This window comes from Triturus cristatus, chromosome 8 (assembly GCF_964204655.1).
Source record: "Triturus cristatus chromosome 8, aTriCri1.1, whole genome shotgun sequence".
Taxonomy (NCBI): Eukaryota; Metazoa; Chordata; class Amphibia; order Caudata; family Salamandridae; genus Triturus; species Triturus cristatus.
The window spans coordinates 1,608,351,128-1,608,372,907 of NC_140591.1; the positions used below are offsets into that span (position 1 = coordinate 1,608,351,128).

Here is a 21,780-nt window from a genome sequence, read left to right on the forward strand (position 1 = left end):
CCGAGCCATGTCTCGGGCGATATTTTAAAACCCGGAACATGTATCGGGTCTAGAGATCAAACAAGTACTTACTTGCACCCACTGGGGTGAACCACTCGGGAACTTCATGTACCAGCTTCCCTTGGGGCGACCCGGAGGAGGGGCTAGCGGTGTGCGCTCCATTGCGGTTGTTTATAAAAATGGCTCCCTCGAGCTTTGAGCTGACGAGCTCCTGGACGACGCACCTGCGTGCCTGTGCGGGCACTGAGGCCTTTGACGGTTGCTTGGCGGCCCTCTCTTCCACCCCTAACTATTTTCTCTACTGAGGAGGGAAGTTATCCCGAAACCCGAGCCATGTCTCGGGCGATATTTTAAAACCCGGAACATGTATCGGGTCTAGAGATCAAACAAGTACTTACTTGCACCCACTGGGGTGAACCACTCGGGAACTTCATGTACCAGCTTCCCTTGGGGCGACCCGGAGGAGGGGCTAGCGGTGTGCGCTCCATTGCGGTTGTTTATAAAAATGGCTCCCTCGAGCTTTGAGCTGACGAGCTCATGGACGACGCACCTGCGTGCCTGTGCGGGCACTGAGGCCTTTGACGGTTGCTTGGCGGCCCTCTCTTCCACCCCTAACTATTTTCTCTACTGAGGAGGGAAGTTATCCCGAAACCCGAGCCATGTCTCGGGCGATATTTTAAAACCCGGAACATGTATCGGGTCTAGAGATCAAACAAGTACTTACTTGCACCCACTGGGGTGAACCACTCGGGAACTTCATGTACCAGCTTCCCTTGGGGCGACCCGGAGGAGGGGCTAGCGGTGTGCTCTCCATTGCGGTTGTTTATAAAAATGGCTCCCTCGAGCTTTGAGCTGACGAGCTCCTGGACGACGCACCTGCGTGCCTGTGCGGGCACTGAGGCCTTTGACGGTTGCTTGGCGGCCCTCTCTTCCACCCCTAACTATTTTCTCTACTGAGGAGGGAAGTTATCCCGAAACCCGAGCCATGTCTCGGGCGATATTTTAAAACCCGGAACATGTATCGGGTCTAGAGATCAAACAAGTACTTACTTGCACCCACTAGGGTGAACCACTCGGGAACTTCATGTACCAGCTTCCCTTGGGGCGACCCGGAGGAGGGGCTAGCGGTGTGCGCTCCATTGCGGTTGTTTATAAAAATGGCTCCCTCGAGCTTTGAGCTGACGAGCTCCTGGACGACGCACCTGCGTGCCTGTGCGGGCACTGAGGCCTTTGACGGTTGCTTGGCGGCCCTCTCTTCCACCCCTAACTATTTTCTCTACTGAGGAGGGAAGTTATCCCGAGCCATGTCTCGGGCGATATTTTAAAACCCGGAACATGTATCGGGTCTAGAGATCAAACAAGTACTTACTTGCACCCACTGGGGTGAACCACTCGGGAACTTCATGTACCAGCTTCCCTTGGGGCGACCCGGAGGAGGGGCTAGCGGTGTGCGCTCCATTGCGGTTGTTTATAAAAATGGCTCCCTGGAGCTTTGAGCTGACGAGCTCCTGGACGACGCACCTGCGTGCCTGTGCGGGCACTGAGGCCTTTGACGGTTGCTTGGCGGCCCTCTCTTCCACCCCTAACTATTTTCTCTACTGAGGAGGGAAGTTATCCCGAAACCCGAGCCATGTCTCGGGCGATATTTCAAAACCCGGAACATGTATCGGGTCTAGAGATCAAACAAGTACTTACTTGCACCCACTGGGGTGAACCACTCGGGAACTTCATGTACCAGCTTCCCTTGGGGTGTCAAGAATTCCTGTCATGCGAGGGGAGGAAAACGGTAACCAGCGTAAACGGACTACATCTCCCAGGATGCTTAGCGGTTGAGAGGTTATGTAAACAGGAGAGCTGTTACATAACTCAAGGAAAACACGCCCTTATGTAAACAGGAGAGCTGTTACATAACTCAAGGGAAAACACACCCTTATGTAAACAGGAGAGCTGTTACATAACTCAAGGGAAAACACGCCCTTATGTAAACAGGAGAGCTGTTACATAACTCAAGGAAAACACGCCCTATAAAGGGAGGAACCGGGAGGTACAAGGCTGTCGGATATTGTGTTTACACCGACGTACCTGCTTCGTGAAGAGCAGTGTTCCGGAGTGGTGCTCCAGTAAGGCAAGAACGGAGGTAGGTCGAGTCGTTACTCCCTGGGCCGTGTCTTGCCCCATCATCACCTGTGAAGGACCCGGAAGCTCTACCGGTCAACCATTGAGCTTCGCTTTTTGACTCGGCGCAGTGGCGCTTTTGCTGGTTGGAGTCGTAACTCCCAGCCCGACCAGAGATACAGGGACTGCCAGCTGTAACGCACACCAGGAGGTGTTTGCCGCGTTACAGACTCGGAAGTCCACAGGATCGATCGAGCGGCTGCTCTCGGTTCAGTCTTCTTGCTTTTGATTGGGGTATCGGTGACGCATCACCAGGAGGTGACTCCGCGTCCCGGTGCAGTCTGAGGAAGAGGTTGAGCGGCTGCTCCCTTCAGGTAGAGACCCCGGCTGGGTGTTTCCCTGACTCCTCGATTCTCCCCAACACTCGTCGTGCCCCTCACAGCCTACCGATTGGCATTGTCGGCCATTTCATTTCTGCCCTCTGTTGGCATACGCCGGGATCGGCGTATATGCAGAGGACGGTTAGGACCATCCGTGCTGTGGGCTGGTAACGTACTTAGCCTGGAGGATTCCAGTGACTATAACTTTTGTTTATTCGTTGTATTGTTTTTGCCTTCATTAAAAGAACTAACCCTTCACAAGTGGTTGCGTCCTCATTATCGTGTCTGTTAAACGATCCTGAGACGTTCAGGGCGTTACATGGGGCGACCCGGAGGAGGGGCTAGCGGTGTGCGCTCCATTGCGGTTGTTTATATTAATTGAGAAATGCTTATTCGACTTTGCTTCACATGAGAACTGTCTGTTGTTAACATCCTTAACAGTGAGCAGCGACCTTGGTCTGTACTTTGTGTAAAGAAACAGTCTGGGTCACTAGACGGTGCATGTTGTTGGGTGCAGGTTGATCGTCCCACTATTTAGCCATAACATGCACTCAGCTGCAGATACCTGAAAGAAGAGTGCTTTTAATATTGCAGTGCAGCATGTTTTAGATTCATTCGGAAGAAGAGCGGTCCCAGGAGAGAGCCTAGCTGATCCTGTGATGTGATTCCACTAAGCTGATCTATACGGTATGGGGTTCCCCATTCAAGCCTAGAAACCTTCTATTAGTCTAATAATAATACTATTAGTTTACTAGCGAAAAGAAGGTGGCTGATTTCCACTGTCATTTTATTATGATTGCTCCTTTCATTTTCTATGGTATTGTAACAATGCTGATGGTTCTGATCTTAACCATTTGTCTGCTTATGTTAGCCAAAGTACTCCATCTTAGGACACGAGGTTTATAAAATAAACTCTTTAAACTTTACCGTGTCTTTGTTTATTCTGTTGTGGACTGATATGAGAATAATTACGAACAGGTATTTCTGATTCCCACCATTCCTGAGAATATTCGAAGTCGCTTGTTCTGGGTTGTCTATACATTGGGACCGCCGAGCTAAACCTCGGCTAACAAATGGGACACTAAGCTAGTCGGATAAGGGGTTCTGGGTTCTGAGGGAAGATTTTGGTACACCACAATTCTCTGAGGTCCTGGGTTCCTGCACATAGTTCTGTGCATAAGCAGAATCCCTGCAACAGGGTAACAGCTCCTGCCTCTGATTGGTGACCAGGGGCTCAGATCAAATGATGCCCTCCTCGTATGGACAGCCGGGCAGGGCTTTCATCTCAAGATCTCTACGACTCATCCCGCCGCTCTGTGGCATGCTGGATCCTGCCATGCGATCACCAGGTATGTAGCTCTAGGTAAAAGACACAAGGTGAAGCAACCTAAGACCAGCGCTGAGGAAAAGAGATGGTGATTGGTGGAATATGTTAATTCGTCTCTGCATTTGGTAATTACTGGGGCCACATTTCAGATCCTTGTTTTTGTCACTATGCTACTTTAGACAAAGATTGGCCATATGTAAATCAGTCTTGATTCTGCTCCAGTAGGAAGAGTTCAACCTCTACACTCAGGCCAGGTCCACCTCAGACGAAATGCAACAAAACAGACAAGTTTCGACCTGTTTTGGCTTCATAATGTGATGGTTTAAAAGTAATTGTGAACCTATGAGTGAATGTGATGGGTAGTGAATGAATGTATTGGGGTATGTTTGAATGTGATGTGCTTTGTGTGATTGTGAAGGATTGTGCATCAATGTGAAGGGGTATGTGTGAATGTCAAGGGGTGTGTGTGAAAGTGAAGGGATATGCCTTCAAGTGAAGGGGAATGTGTGAATGTAAGTAAGTGCGCATGAAGCTGAAGGTGCACGCATGAATGTGGGAGGACATGGGAGATTGACAAAAGATACTAACAGATCTAAAGGCCCATGTGGGAGTGTGAACGGGTATGCATGAATGGGAAGGACTAGCAATGAATGTGAAGGTGTCATTTTGAATGTTAAATTTTATGCACGAGTTCGAAGGGGTATAAATGAATATTGAGACATCTGTGTGAATGTGAAGGGGTATGTTTGAATATAAAGGGGTATATGTGAGATGTTGGCCTGGTATATGCTGTCCACTAGTTATAGTGGACACCCTGTACTAGTCCAAGCAACCCCTTAATGGTTATAGGTTAAAGACAACCTTTATTGAAAGCTGTCCTAGTGGTAGCTATGGAGAGCAGCCTTCAGGCTAAGTCTTGAAGGAATGTAAAGCAGCTTGTTTTACCAGTATATAATCTCTTGAGTGCCTAAATGAAAGAAAACCACACCAGGTATATATATAAAATATATGTATTTCTAAACACACCCTCCTAGTCTCTTTATGAGACTAGAGGTCAAAACACATAAGTTACACTTCAAATATCACAGTAATAAGCACAAATACACGTCAGGCCCTAGGGGCGAGCCAAACCATATACTAAAATAGTGGTATAAGAACCACGACTTAACTAGACACAAGGCCTAGAGCCTGTAGAATCGCTGGGACCCCAAGGAACCACCCAAGGTAGTGACACAGGTATCTACGGGGGCCTTGTGCAGTGTGTAAACACAGCTGCGAGCTCCCGTTAGCTTCTATGGGGAAAGTCGCGGTTAGGTTTTTAAAGATTAGGGACACTTAGAAACGAGTCAGGACCAAACCCTTTGGGACTTAGGACGTTCTAGGGCTAACACCCACGGGAGCACCGGAGTACTCATGTTACCTCACCCAGGGAAGCCGGGTGCATAGGTGTCGGGTCGTGTCGTCGATTTCAATGGGAGCTGGCAAAGAAGTGCTGCTGCTGGGAAGATGCGAAGTGTCCGAAGAGATCCAAGCCTGGATCAAAGTCGAGAAGAACCTGAAAGCAGAGGGGACAGAGTCTGGGTCACTTGCCAGTGATCAGGAAGGCAATAGGCGGATGCCCACCGATGTCGAGTGATTTCAGGTGAAGAAGGTGAAGGTTGACTCTTCAGCCTCGAGGACCAGGAGGTGTCGAGGATAAGCAGGAGCTGGATTCGAGCTGTCCTACAAAGGATATAGAGTGCTGCAGCGTCGGTGCCCGTATTGGACACAACAAGCCTTGGCAACAGCAATCCACGCAGAAAGGAGAAAGATGCTTCGGTGCAGACCAGCAAGGTCTGAGGGACTCACCACTTGGTTGGGAGTCAGGACACATCTGGAGCAACCAGGGAAGCCCAAGGAAAAGCAAAGTTACCCCCTCAGGGACCCACCAGTCGACGGACCAGGGATCGCAAAGGGACCTCAAGAGGAAAGACAAAATGGGGGCTCATGGGTCACTCTGGGTGACTAGGCAGACAATCTTCAGTGGATTCTCTGCTCGAGGTAGGGGCTACAAGTAAGTCCAAGCACGACTTCAAGAGACGTCGAGAAGTCAGTGCACTTGCTAAAGTGCACGGTGACCAGGAGTTCCGGTTCCACGCTACTCACGAGGGCTGCGGGTCTCAGCTTTGCTGGGGACTCGGGTCGTTCTCTAAGATGTCTGGAAATCTTCTTCCTGGGCTGCAAATACTTTGGAGTCCGGTGGGAGATTTGGAGATGCAGACCGGCAAAATGCTTTGTTGGTGCCTGCCAAGCAGGGGAGTCACTCCTTGACCCCATGGGAGATTTCTTCAGTCCTCTAGTCTTTAGTAGAGCATCAAAATTCCAGGATTCAGATTCAGAGTTTCATCCAGTGATATCTAAAGTCCTGTTGCCAGGGGTTCCTTACTTCTACCTAAGAAAGGGGTTGGACTAACTCAGGGGACCCACCTATGGGAGGGATTGGAAAGAGGGGTGGCTTCACCCATTTCCTTTGTCCAGTTTCGCACCAGAACAGAAGCTGGAAGCCCCTAAACCGGTTTGAGCTGGACTATGCACAGGGACACCAAATGTGCCCCCAGTGCAGGACTTCAAAGCACCAGAGAGTGCTCCCACCCAGCCCCAATACACATCTGCCTTTCTGGGGAGGTGGTTATGCCTCCCTGTGACTGGAAACCTATTGTCCAGGCCTCCTCTGCCGGAGTTTCGGTCAGCAGCAGGAGGCCAGACCCGTGTCTGTGGCTGCAGCATCCATTTGTGATGCCAGGGCTCTATTAGATTTCAAGCGGGTATACCAGTACTGCCATGTGTCTCCCTCTAGAAGGGTGGGATCATATCCTCACATCAAGAACTGATGTGGGGGTATGATTCCAAGGTGTTTGACACCAAAAACGACATGTTTCCGTGCAGCCAGTCCAAAGTTAGCATTAACCGTTTAAGATATAATGCACTTAAGAGTATATGGTCAGGCTGCACCATTGACAGCCCCGGAGAAGAGATTCCGAAGGCTGCAGAAGGGCTCAGCTCTTGCCTGGGCACCCTCTCACATATAACCAAGCACCCTGCCTTCAGGATTGATAAGGCCTGCCTTAGGGGTGACTGATAGGTGAGGTATAGTGAACCTATACCTCAGTAAGGGGTGCATGCACCACCTTACCCAGGCTGCAGTAGTAGACCTGTGGTGTCCTTTTTTGTGGCGTTCCAGGGGTGGCATAATACGTGCTTCAGACCCTGGGGTACCTATGCCCTGGGTACATAGTATACCATATACTAGGGACTCACAAGGGTTCCCCAGAATCCAATCTGGAGTGTACCTAAAGTACATATAATCAATTTAGAGAGGAAGCAGCTAGGCTGGGGCCATGAATAGCAGGGTCCCAGTCAGACTAAATTCGAAAAACAGTGAAACACCAGCAAAAAGTGGGGGTAAACATGTGAAGCAGATCCTACTCTCCTACAATATACATGAATGTAAATGGTATGTTTGAATGTGGAAGGGTATGTGTGAATGTAAAAGGGTATATGTAAATATAAAACAGTATTTGTAAAGGGTATGCGTGAATGTGAAGGGGTATATGTGAACATAGAAAGCTATGTGTGAATGTGAAAGGGCATGCATGAATGTAAAGAAAAATTTTGAAAGTGAAGGAGTATAAGTGAATGTAATGGGTATGTTTGAATGTGATGGGGTATATGTGTATAAGAATGAAATGTGTGAATGTGAACGGTGATGTGTGAGTGGGAAAGGGTAAATGTGAATGTGAAAGGGTATATGCGAATGGGTATATGAGATATGAAAGTGTATGTGTGAATGCGATGAGGCATGCATGATATTGAATAAGTAGGTTTGAATATGACAGGGCTTATTTGAAAGTGTATGGTAGGTCTAAATGTGAAAGGGTAGGGGTGAACGTGAAGTGGTATATGTGAATCAGAGTGGTAGGCGTGAATGTGAAGGGGTACATTTGAATTTGAAGTTGTATTTATGAGTATGAAGGGGTATGCATGAATATTAGAACCTGTGTGTGAACGTGAAGGGGTGAGCATGAATGTGAAGGGGTATGTTTGAATATAAAGTAGTATACATTAATGTAAATTGTATGTGTGAATATGTAAGGGTATGTGTGAATGTAATGGGGTATGTGTGAATATAAAAGAGTTTTGGTGAAGGGTATGCATGAATGTGAAGGGGTATATATGAATGAACAAAACTATGTGTCAATGCGAAATGGATATGTTTGAATGTGAAAGGGTATATGCGCATGTAAAGGGTATGTTTGAATGTGAAGGGGCATATTTGACTGGGAATTACATGTGTAAATTGGAAAGGGTGAGGGTAAGTGTAAAAGCGTCAATGTGAATGTGAAAGGGGATATGTGAATGCGTAGAGGTATATGTTTTATGAAGGTGTATGTGTGAATGTGAAGTGGTGTATGTGAAGGTTGTATGTCGCAACCAACCACGCATGCCTGAACAACATGGTCTTAACCGCGCATGCCGTTAGAAAAAATTAAGTTGCATAAATGGTAAAGGCATTTGCGTGCTTGTTATGCCCTAGCCCCCGACCGGAGTCTTAAAACCCAGCCCCCATGGCCTGAGTACGACCCTGATCCTAGACCTAAACACACCCCAGCCTGCCCACCCTGACTCCTAAAAGCGGATCACAGCCCTAAAAACTACACCCCGAGCCCCTGTGCCTTATCCCTAAGACCCGGCGCCCCATCCCGGAAATCAACCCGACCCCCCACGAGTCCTAAAACCTTGACCTCTGACCTAAACAACACCTCAGCCTCCAGCCCTGAGCCCTAAAACTATCCCCCCAGCCATAAGTACCCTGACCCTTATCCAGAAGTCCTAAAACATGGCCCTGCAAACTACCCAGCCCCCACTCTGAGCACTAAAACCGGCCTCTCTGCCCTATAAAGTACCCTGACTACACGCCCCGAGCCCTAAAACCCTAAAAGGTTACCCCCAGAAATCATACTCACCAAGCTGTTCCTCGTCTGGGCAGGAAGTCACCTCTGACCCTCCGCCATTCGCTCTGAGTACAGACCGCTAACTACTACTAACGTCTAAACCACGCATAAACGTGGCAAAGCAATATGCGTTTTTTAGATCTGCTTGTTTCCACCTGTGTGGTTTAGTCATGTGTAGTTTAGGCTGTGTGGTTAAGGCTGTTTCCCATACGTGAATGGTTTGTGTGAATGTGAAAGGGTATGTGTGAGTGTGAAGGGTCATGCATGAAAGTCAATGGATATGTTTGAATATGACAAAATGTATGTGCAAGTGAACAGTATGTGTGTGCACCTCTCTTTTACATCTTACACCTGTTCCCGCTCTCCCTCTTACACTCTCTCCACCGTCTGTTTCTAAGGCATTCTCCATTTCTGTCCCTGTCTGTTCATCTATCTAGGGTGACCAACCGTCCGTAAATTTCATGGACCGTCTGTAATTTGGATCTCACGTCCGTTGTCCGTGATGATCCCTTTTACGGATGCCTTTTGCCCGTAATTTTGGGCATTGCAGGGAACAGCACTGTTCCTCTGCATGTAGCCTCAATTCCCTGATGGGGCCGCCTCACACTCACTCGGAGCACAAGAGCAGCCCCACCCCACCCATTGTTTTTCTGTGTGCCGGCTGATTGCCACATACAGAATGACAATGGGACAGTCTGGTCTGGTACAGCATGTGGTGGCCTCCTCCAGCCTCAGTCTAGGGCAGGGCATTCTGTTAGATGGAAAAACTGATGCATTTTCAATATTATATTCAACGGAGCAATGGTTGGTGCTTTTGTATTTTATGCAGCTAACAACCATTGACAAAGCCAAAAGTACAGGCTTGTAATAGGTGTAACTTTACTTATTGTGTTATATATCTGGATACAATGACAGAAGAGTCAAAATACATGTTGGGCTGTACACTATACTTAGCACAGATTTTAGCTTTGGTGTTTTAAGCCACGCCCTTAACTACATCAAACCCCCCCCTTTTAAGAGACCCCCCCCCTGTTTTTTCCATCCCACTTAAAGCCCTGGAAAAAACACCATGTCACAGTCACCTCATGCCCTGGCATCACTCATAACTTCCACTTTTTCAGATTGCCTATGTAGAGGGGCATAGTGAACATCTTGATGGGCCTCTTTTGTCTGCAACTCAGTAGAGAAAGGTTCAGCTCATTATTTATATAAAATGGTGGGCGAGTGAGTAAGTGAAGGGATAGCTGGATGGATTAGTGAAAGGGTGAATGGATGAATTAAAGGGTGACTGAATGGATAATGAGAGAAAGGATGGATGGAAGAGTGAAAGGGTAGATGGATGGATGAATTGGTAAAAGAAAGGGTGGTTGTAAGGATGGTTGAGTGAGTTAAAGGGAGGGTAGATGGACAAAAGGATGGACAGATACATGAAGGAGTGAAAGGGTGGATGGATGAGAGAAAGGATGGATGAGTGATAGGGTCAATGGATGGATTCATGAGTAGATGAGTAGATGGATGGGTGGGTGTATGGATGGATGGAAGGAAGGATGGCTAAGTGAAAGGGTCAATGGAGAGAGAAAGGGAGGATGGATGGATGACTGAAAGGGTGAATGGGTGGAGGAGTGACCGGGTGGATGGCTGGATGGGTGAAAGGTAAATGGCTGGATGGATGAGTGAATGGATGCATGGGTGGAAGAGTGGATGGATGAGTGTTAGAAATGGGGGTCTCTGGTTGGCAGAGGTAGGTACCTTTTGTGGGAAGTTGGCCTGGTATACGCTGTCCACTAATAAAAGTGGGCACCATGCACCAGTCCAAACAACCCTTATGGTGATTAGGGCAAAGATAGCCTTTTGAAAGCTATCCTCGTGGTAGCCATGGAGAGCAGCCTTCAGGCTAAGTCTTGAAGGAATGTAAAGCAGCTTGTTTTACCAGAACAGAACCTCCTGAATGATCAACTGAAAGGAGAAACACACAAGTGTTATATAAAAAAAATATTTTTATTACTAAACACTCTACTAATCTCTATATGAGATTAGAACATAAAACACACAATACTTAATCAATAGAACATCAGTAAATAGCACAATACACAGCGGGCTCCAGGGGTAGACCGAACAATATACTAAAACAGTGGTAAAAGAACCACAACTTGCATAGACACTATGCCTAGAGCCCGTAGAATCGCTGGGACCCCAAGGAACCACCCAAGGTAGTGACACAGGAGACCCAAGGAGGATGGGTGCAGTGTGGGAACATGACCGCGTGCTCCGTACAACTCTATGGGAAAGTCGCGGTTGGGAAATTACAGTTTAAGGACACTTCTACGAGGACTTCAAGCAAACCCTTTGGAACATAGGAGGTTCGAAGGCTAGCACCCTTGTGAGTACCGAGGTACCCGTGTTACCTATCCCAGGGGAGCCAGGTGCATAGGTGTCAAGTTGTGTCCGAAACCACTGTCGTTTTCAATGGAGAGCTGCAAAGAAGTGCTGCTGCCGGGAAGGGGAAGAGTGTCCGGTGGAATCCAAGCCAGGGTCCGAGGTGAGAAGAACCTGAAAGCAGAGGGGACAGAGTCTGGGTTACTTCAGGGTGACCAGGGGCTTGGTAGACGAATGCCCACCGATGTCGGGTGCTTCAGGTGTGAAGATAGGATACTTGACTCTGCAGCCACGGGTACCAGGAGACGTCGACGATGACCAAAGTCCGGAGGTGGGCTGTCCCACGAAGGATGTCGAGTGCTGAGGGGTCAGTGTCTGGATTGAACACCAACAAGCCTTGGCAAATGCAACCAATGCGGTCAGAAGAAACAGACTAAGGTTCAGGAGACTCTCCAAGCTATGGGGAGTTAGGGGCCAGGGCACATCTGGAGCAACCAGGGAAGCCCACAGGAATTCAAGATGACCCTCGCCAGGACCCACAGGCCAACGGACCAGGGATCGCGAGAAGACATTGAGCGGATTCACAAAGCACCAGCCCACAGAGCACTCGTGGAGTGGAGGCCGGAGATCTTCAGTGGAGATGCTGCTCGGGTTCGGGACTACACATAGTCTAAAGCACAGCCTCAGGGATCGCCAAGAAGCATATGCTGCTGCAAATATACACGGTGCACAGGGGTTCGAGTTGCACGGTCCCCACGAGGGAAACTGGTCACAGGATTGCTGAGAGGTCAGATCAACCTCAGGGACACTCAGGAACCCACCTCCTGTGTTGCAGAAATCTTCAGAGTCCGCAGGAGCTCGGGAGATGCAAGCCGGTCAGATGCACTTAGGTGCCTGCTGCTGCAGGGGAGTAACTCCTTTAATCCAAGGGAGATTCTTCTGTCGTCCGGCGAAGTGTAGACCGTGGAAGTACTTGGTTTCTTTGTAGAGTTTCGTCCAGGTAAAATCTAAAGTTCTGGAATCAGGTTTCCCACTTTATACCCATGGGAATGGGTTGGACGGACTCTGGGGACCCACCTGGGGAGGGGCAGGACAGAGGGGTGGCTACACCCATGTCCTTTGTCCTGTTACGCACCAGAGCAGGAGCCAATGGTTCTACCTGGACTATGCACGGGGACACTAAATGTGCCCCAAGTGCAGACTTTCTGGCACTCTCAGAGTGCACCCACCCAGCCCCAATACACTAAAGTGGTCACACCTCCCTGTGACAGGAAACCTATTGTCAGTCCTTCCTCTGCTCGGGCTTGGCTCAGCGGCCGGAGGGCAGACTTGTGTCTGTGGCTGGCAGCATCCATTTTGTGCTGCCCAGGTCGAGAAAGCTGGTACCGGGTAGACCGGTAACCCATAGTAGTGGTTCTACTAGGGTGGAATCATACCTCCCACAACAGTTACTGGTGTGATGGTATGATTCCAAGGTGTTTGACACCAAACACAACATGTTTCTAAGCAGCCGTTTTAAAGGTAGCATTTCCCGCTAGGTTATAATACACTTAAGTATATATGGTTGGCTGCATCACAGACAACCCCGGAGAATGGATTCTGAAGACTGCAGAGGGGCCCTACTCACACAAAACCCAGCACACTGCCTTCAGGATTGATAAGGCCTGCCATAGGGGTGACTGATTTATATGTGTAGTGATTTAGAATAGATATAGAGAGCCTATATCTAAGTACGGGGTGCATGCACCACCTTACACAGGCTGCAGTAGAAGACCTGTGGTGTCATTTTGAATGGCCTCTCAGGGTGGCACAATATATGCTTCAGCCCCTGGGAGGCCTCTGGAGTACCTATGCCCTGGGTATATGGTGTACCACATACTAGGAACTTATAGGGGAACCCCAGTATCCAATCTGGAGAGTACCTAAAGTACATAACACAACCAATGTAGGGAGAATGGAGATAGACTGGGGACCTGATTAGCAGGATCCCAGCCCGACTAGTCAAAAACCAGCAAAACACCAGGAAAAAAGTGGGGGTAACTATGTAGTCAGATTCCTCCTTCCTACATATCCCCCCCACCCCCCCAAATGAAAGGAGATAAGGCTAACCTTGCCCAGTTGAGACCCTATTGACTAAGTGGCCATATAAGGAAGATCCTACACTGGCATGGATACCCCCTGTCTTATGGTCCACTAAGTAGTCCCTCCCCTTAAGGGTATTGGATTTTCTCTAAAATTTGGGATTACCACCTGTAGCGTGTTTTGGCAAAGCAAAGGGCTGGTGGGGTGCCTGAGTAGAGAAGTGAGGCCCTGGTAAAGTGGGTCTCAGCTTCCTCAGAGCACTGGTCACCATGGAGGCCTTTCTGTCCATTACTGGGTTATATCTGGCCCTAGGGGTCAACCTCTGGCTGCCTACAGCTGGGGGTTAAGTACCTTTGGTTGGAACACTGGAGGGCCAGGGCAGGTTTGGAACCATGTGATCCCAGTTTTGCCTTTGCCGAACAGAGTCCATCTGGGGATGTCACTACCTAAGGGTAAGAGGGATCCGTCAGTGGGTTTGTCGTAAATTGGCTGCGATTGGATTAGCATTAGCGGAATCCATCTGGTATCTAGAGGCTATCTTGTCAATTTTGTGGAATCCATTTGTATTTCTGACAGCCGTTTTGTCTGCCATGTGCTCACCAAGAGCTGTTTCCTTCTTCACTGTTGTTTACACTTGTGCTCTGTTTAAAGGACTGGTTATACTTAGACTCTGCTACTCTGCGCCTGCGCAGAAGAATCTAACTGTCCATGCATCTGTTTTTAGCCTGTAGCTGTCAGGTTGTTTCTACCAGAGTCAGCAACTGCTAGCTCCTCCTTTACTGTTGACTGTGCATTTCTGTATGACCATCTATGTATGTAATTCTCCTAAGTGTGCTTGTACCGCCCTCTTTTTGAGCCCCTGTGTGGGTATAAAAGACCCATGGTTCTTCTACTCTGTGTGCTACTTCACTCAATACCGAAGGGTGCTGTTTGAATGTAGTTCCACCTCATGAGGTTTTATTAAACTTTGTATTTTCTATTCCAGTTTCTGTGCCAACTTCTTCCCAATAGTCTGAGGACTCTGTGCAGAGAAGGGCGAACCCCTTGCACTGGTAGGCCTAGCTAAGGTCTCCTTTCAACAAATTGGCACCCAACCTGTGGGGCTCATCGGTGACTCGGATGCCCAAAGGATTGGTCGCGACGGAGGATTGGAATCTCGGTCTGGACGCGATCGCTGCCCGATGAGACCCGAGTCTTGGCAACCACGGCGTTTTTCCTTTCTTTCTGATCTGACCATCCAGGTGGTGCCGGTCCTCGACTGAGATCTCTTCTGTTGATTCGCCGTGCAGTGACCATTTGGTCGATTTTAGAACTTGGCAGTTGGAACCTGGATACCAAGTGATTGGTAAGTGTCCTTTGGCGGCGCTTGCTGTTGGTTTTGATGCCTGGGATTGGTAAGGTAGTTTAGTAACACTTACTGTGGCTTCTGGAATGCGCATTTTGTGTTGGCCAACTTGGTTTGTTATGGTATAAAATTTATATAAGTTGCAACCTATATAGGCAGGTAATGAGGACAATTTTCTCTATCTGAATTGATTTGAACGGCACATCGTACTAAAGGTACCTTAAGTGCTACTTTGAATATAATACTGCATATTATGCACTATTTTTGGCATGCCTGTTTTTAGCACACTTCGTAGGATGTGTTGCTTTTGTAGTGGTACCAAGTTGCTTTTGGATGAAGCACAACCGCCCCCCCCCCCGGAGGGGATGCCTAATAGGGATATGTATATTAAGTATGGTCTTTCTTCCATAATGTACAGCGCATTATGGCATAAATCTACGCGTAAGGATCCTGAGTTGCGTTGGCCTATGTATGGGTCATTTGATTTACGAAAGATTGAGTATGTGGAACAATGTATGTTTAAGCGTAAGACTAGGCAAGATATGTTTGATTGTGTACGAATGTGGGAGAAAGAAGTGCGTGAACGAATGAAGCGTGAACAAGCCTTGATTGAAAAAGAACAGCGAAAGAACATTTATGTGAAAGCATTAGAGCTGAAGAACAAAGAAATAAAAGAGTTAAAAGAGAGAGAAGATAGGGAGCTCAATTTACAGGTAACTGGCCAATACGCTGATCGGCGGCCCCTTTATCCTATACTTAATAAACCACAAGATGATTCCTTATTATTAGATCGTCCTCCACCTCCATATACTGTTCCTTCTGCCCCTCATGAGTCAGATGAGGACTCTAGTTCGGGGGAATATAAGGCACGAGAAACTCGTTCTATGTTGACTGCTGCGCGTTCGTCCCAGCTCCGATCTGCTGCTCGTAAAGCAGTTCATAGTACTGCCCCCGCCTCTGAACTTCTAGATAGTATGAGAGGGTGGTATGAAAGGGAGCAGCTGTATTTTACTGAGGTGTTCGCTGCAGAGGTCCTTGAGCTGTTTAGGAAATATTCTGAGGAGTTAGAGCCTGCCGATATAGCAGATGATTATAAGCAAATGCGTTATGGTCTTTTTGTTTTCTCCCAGGTGGCTTATACAATCAGGCGTTTGGTTAAACTGCGTGTTGATGCAGTCCGTTTGCGAGAGGAGAAAAAGGCTGCAGACGTAGCTGCACAGACATCTCAGAACGGCATGCCACAAGCTTCTACCTCCGGAGCAGATAAGACTATGATAGTTCACGCGAAACCTATGCGGGAGGCCGCGCCTTTGTATGTTCCTCCTAAAGGACAGGGTACAAGCGATGATAAGGCTTCTATCGATGCAAAGGGTTATTTTATTTATAATTGGGTTTACACTCCTTGGAATAGGACGGATGTCATGGCACTTAAAACTGTATTGCCTGATCAGCGGAAAAATCCAGCCGCTTTTTATGAGGAAGTTGAAGGTGCTATTAGTTCTTGTACTATGACTTTGCCTGATATTGATTTATTTTTTGGTTTGATATTACCACCTGATATGTGGAGAACTGTTCGTAAAATTGATGATTGTGCAGCTTTTGGGGCGTTATGGAGAGACTTAGAACAAATGGATGTAGAAAGGGAACCCGCACAGAAGCCATGTCAGTTAATTTTAGATCTTCCCGCAGCTATATTAGTTAAGTTAAAAACGATTATTCCCCCTAAAAAGATAGATTGGACTGTTTTAGCATCTTGTAAGCAAAAGACAGATGAATCGGTCTCTGATTTTTTTTACACGCTTTGAAGAAGCATTCCACGGTTTTAGTGGCCAGTCCTTGACAGATGACACAGGCAGACATCTGTTTGTCGATAAATATGTCGCAAACCTGTTGCCAGGAATAGCTAGTCGCCTAAAGGCCAGTGAGAGTTCATGGACTACCTCTTCCCCGGTTTCTCTCTTGACTATGGCTCAGTATTATGAATGCCAGGAATTAGAAGCAAAGGGTAATGAGGATAAAAAGACTAAAGAATTGAAAACGAAGATTATGTTGGCTCAGGCTTATGGTCTGCCTTTTAGAGGTAGTGATAGAGGTGGACGTGGATCTTATGGTTCGTCTTTCCCTTCTTATACTCGTTTGAATTTGTCTGCTGACCAGTGCGCGTACTGTAAGAAATTTGGGCACTGGGCTTCCGATTGTCCAGCACGGAGTGCTCAGCAGTATACACGTGGTAGGGGACAAATGAGGAATCGTCCAGGATATTCAGGGCCTAGAGGAAGCACAGGTGATCGTGCTAGGTTTGATGCTAATATACGTGGGCAGGATGGGTTCAACACTTTTGATAGAAGGAACCAATTTCAAATGTCTGTCTATGTGCCATCTGATCTTCAAGGTTCTGCTCACGCATAGGATTGCCTAGGATGGGGTAAGGAATCAGTTGAAGTTCCAGTAGATCAGAGGGGTCCCTATGTCACAGCTAATGTGTTGGGCTCCACTGATCAGTTTCTGGTTGATACAGGAGCTACTCATAGCGCCTTGTCTAAACAATTGGTTCCAAGGGCTCCCCTGTCTGGCTTAACCATTACATCGATAGGCTTTGATGGAACCCCTTCCCTTAGCCCATTGTCGCAACCACTTGCATTCCATATGGATAAATTTACTGCTCCATGTCCATTTTTGCTTTCCCCGAATACACCAGATAATATTGTGGGTCTTGATATGCTTAAGTATTTCAGGGCTACGATACGATGTTCTCCAGAAGGGGTACGTGTTATCTTGAATGACCACCATCCTGTGACGGAGAGAGCTTGTCTTGTTAAAGAGGATATTGCATTAGCTTCACTCCCTAGTACTTTGTGGGCTACTTCAGACACTGATGTAGGGCAAATGGTTATTCCACCAGTACATATTAGTGTCAAGGAGGGCGCTGTACTGCCACGTTTGCCTCAATACAAAATTTCTCAGGAAGGTGAAGAAGAACTGTCCATGATCTCATTGAAGTGGGGGTTGTTGAGGAAGTTCCTTACAATGTTTGTAACAGTCCGATTCTTCCTATTCTGAAAAAAGATACTGACACTAGGGTTACAGATTTATTATTGATTTACGAGAAGTTAACAAGATTGTAGTACCACAATACCCCGTGGTTTCTGACATAACGACACTTCTTACTTTGGTTCCCCTGACAGCGACTACATTTTCTGTGATAGATTTGAAGAATGCTTTCTTTTCGATCCCTATTCATCCTGATAGCCGATATTTGTTCGGTTTCACTTTGAATAATCGATCGTATAGATTCTGTAGAGTTCCTCAAGGCTATACTGAGAGTCCTAGTATTTACAGTCAAGCATTAAAAAGACAACTTGATTCTTTTGTTTTGCCTGAAGGAGTGGCTCTCATACAATATGTCGATGAAATCTTGTTGGCAGCTGACACCCCTGAACAGTGTGAAAAATGTACTTTGTCCTTGCTGTCTTTTCTTGCCTCCCATCATCACAAAGTATCACGAAACAAATTGCAATATTGTAGACCGAAGGTAACCTACTTAGGTCACCTTCTGTCTAAGGAGGGACGTGCACTTACACCAGATCGCATTCAAGCTATTTTAGACACACCAGTGCCCCGTACTCAGAAAGATGTCCGTGCATTCATTGGTCTTACTTCTTTTTGATATTAGGATTTTCACACATTGTTAAACCCTTGCTAGCACTTTTGACCAAAGATTCTCCAATGCCCCTCCCATGGACAGATGAATGTGAGACTGCTTTCCGACAGTTACGACAAGCTCTTTGTTCAGCACCAGTGTTAGGTACTCCAGATTATACGAAGCCTTTTACATTATATGTACACGAGAAAGATGGATGTGCATTGTCAGTTTTAGTGCAGACACACGGTGACAAACAGCGTCCCTGTGCATATTTTTCAGCAGTACTTGATCCTGTTGCTCGTGCGTTACCTGGATGCTTCCGTTCAGTTGCAGCAACAGCTGTGTCAATACGTCAGAGTGAAGAGATAGTTTTGTCACATAAGCTGTTGGTGCTAGTACCCCATGCGGTTGATGCCCTTTTAAATCAGACTAAGACGCAGCATTTAACTAGTGCTCGTCTGACAGGATATGAATTGACATTGTTGGCCCCTCACATTACACTAAAGAGATGTGAGACACTAAACCCAGCCACTTTGTTGCCATAACCGGTGACTCCGTTTCAGTCACAGGAGTCTCATGATTGTATATTCCTTTCTGAGGAACAGACAAAGGGTCGTGTCGATTTGCAAGACACGCCCCTTTCAAGTGTTGATGGGGAACTATGGGTTGATGGGTCCTGTTTGAAGTTACCAGATGGTACAACGTCAGCTGCATATGCAATTACAACACTTCAGATGGTAGTTTAGACAGCTCGTATTCCACAGAAGTCAGCTCAGGCAGCTGAGCTAATAGCGTTGACACGAGCGTGTGAACTTAATACTGACTTATCTGTGAACATTTATACAGACAGCCGCTATGCGTTCAGAGTGGCCCATGATTGTGGGCTACTCTGGAAGGAGAGGGACTTTCTTACATCCCACGGGGTGCAAATAATGCATGGAGAATTAGTACATAATCTCTTGACTGCTTTAACATACCCGAAGAGAATAGCAATTGTTAAATGTAGCGCACATAAGAAAATAATTGATAAGATAGGACAAGGCAATGCTTTTGCAGACCAAACAGCCCGTGAAACTGCCATGCAGCGAAGCACCACGTCTATGTATGTAGTGAAGTCACAGGCTGAACGCTGGCATGATACCAGGCAGGAAGTGCTAGATATGCAGAGATCTGCTTCTGCAGAAGAAATTGAGCAATGGTCCAAGGAAGGAACATTGGATGATGAGGGCTGTTGGAGGAATAAAGAGATGAGCAAGTGGAGATTGCCGACAGCCTATTTACAACCTATGATTCATATGGCACATGGGCCGGCACATGTTGGAGCCTCCTCAATAACGAAATTGCTCACGCAAGTTTGGGAGCATCCAGAAATTGCCGGCATAGCTAAAAAGATGGTGCAGTCTTGTCTGATTTGTCTTCAGCATAACCCTGGTAAAGGGACAAGAACTCCAACAGGAGGGTTTGCTACGCCAACCGCACCTTTTGAAGTTTTGCAAATGGATTACATCCAGCTTGAGCGCTGTAATAACTTAAAGTATGTCTTGGTAGTGGTATGTGCCTTTAGTAAGTGGATAGAGGCATACCCTACAAAGGACAATACAGCTCTCACTACAGCAAAGGTGCTTTTGAAGGAATTTTTCCCTAGATTTGGTGTTTGTAAATTTTTATGGAGTGATAACGGACCCCATTTTATTGGGCAAGTTGTCGAATATGTCCTGAAGGGGTTAGGGATAAAGCAGAAGTTTCACGCTGCTTTTCATCCACAATCAGCAGTGTTAGTGGAGAGGTATAACGCCACACTTAAATTAAAACTGGCGAAAATACTAGCCTCCACATCCTTGAATTGGCCAGACGCATTACCTTTGGCACTGTTGTCCATTAGATCAGTGCCACATTTGTGGTCTGGTCTTACACCTTATGAGGTGGTATTTGGGAGGCCTATGAACATTTGGGGAATTCCTAAACCGCGTCCCGTACATGATGTGCCGTGTGTATTGATGAGTGACTACCTATCAATTGACTGACAGTTTGGTCTCTATTCATCAACAGGTTCGAGAAGCTCTTCCTGATAGGTCTGCAGGTGAAGGCCATGGACTTCGGCCTGGAGACCAGGTGATGATCCGATCGTTCCAGAGGTCGAGCAGCTTGGAACCGAGGTGGCGCGGCCCGGAGCAGGTGCACCTTTCAACAAGAACTGCAGTTCGAGTGACGAACAGGAGGAACTGGGTGCCCTCCACCCACTGCAAGAAAGTGCCGTCTACCTTGGTGGATCCTGTTGCTTTGATCGACCATCGGGACATCCTGGATACAGAGAAAGGCCAAGCAATATCACCTGACGAACCTGAGGAAGTCTTCCCGGACCACACAATTCCTGGAGTATCCCAATACCAACTGAGACAACGGAAAGAGCCTGCATCGTCGAAATAGACTGGTTGAGCAACCGCCCTGGGTTAGTGAAACGGAATGCCGATGTGGCAAGGGGGGGGGGGATCAGTCCTGTATAGTGTAGCGACACCCGTCTTGACCCTCGGTGAAGAAATCAACGGCTGCCCAGGGATAAGAGCTCCAACGATTGTTTTCAACAATAAGCTGATCATGTCCACAATGAGATCAACTGTTTCTAAGAGAAAGATCATTTGTGCTATAGGGTTTGTTGTTGCTATGGTGGCTGTAGCAGTAATAACCTGGTTTGTTGAGAAAGTGGCTCCTGCTCGAGAACTTTTGATCGCCACTACTCCAGTACCAATTTCAATTTATTTTATTATGTTTTGGCACTCCAAAGAGGGCCACACAAACAAAATACACAAAATACATGTACATATTCCATCATAAGAAGAAAAAGATAAACAGTTACAACACTCTCCATCAAAAAGGACATACTACGACACAGTCCTCCTTATTTCATCAATAAATATCTAAAAAACCTTTAAAAAAGTTAAAAATATTGAAGCAAAACATTTCATTAGGAGGAGTATATAAAGCCTTTAAAAAGGAATTTGCATCAAGAATTCCCAATTGTAAACAAATTGATCGTAGCCACTTTAAACGAAGTGAGCGCAATGCAGGGCAAATAAACAATACATGAGTGCAATCCTGTGCGGACATATTACAAAAATTACATAGGGGTGAAGATCCATACCATTTAGCCAAGAGAGAATTAAGCGGCAATAGTTCTTGCCTCAAAAGAAACCAAAATCTCCGAATGCCGTGTGATAAATTCCAAAATACATAAGGTTGAGCAAGCTTCCTAGAATATGTGTTAAACAGAAGGACGCTTCGCTTCTTGGCTGTCATGGATTCTTTATCCCTCATGAAGCAAAAAGTCCAGGAAGCCTGTTTCAAAAGAGATTTTAGTTGGGAAGGAGAAATAGTAAAAATGGAACTCTCATCTAATTCAAGGAGCGCCACAGCCTTTCTGAAATTCTTAACAATTTGAGAGTGCTCTTTAAAACTTCCCAATAATTCTCTCTTGAGAAGGGATCTCAGAGTCCCCATTTCTCCTTTGGCGAGGCTGGCGACCC

General features: G+C 46.9%; 1 protein-coding gene across 1 annotated transcript in view; it reads right to left on the reverse strand.

Moving 5' to 3' along the window:
* LOC146806322 (uncharacterized) overlaps window positions 1–21,780 on the reverse strand; it is a 194,807-nt gene that overhangs the window by 118,256 nt on the left and 54,771 nt on the right. The window lies entirely within an intron of this gene.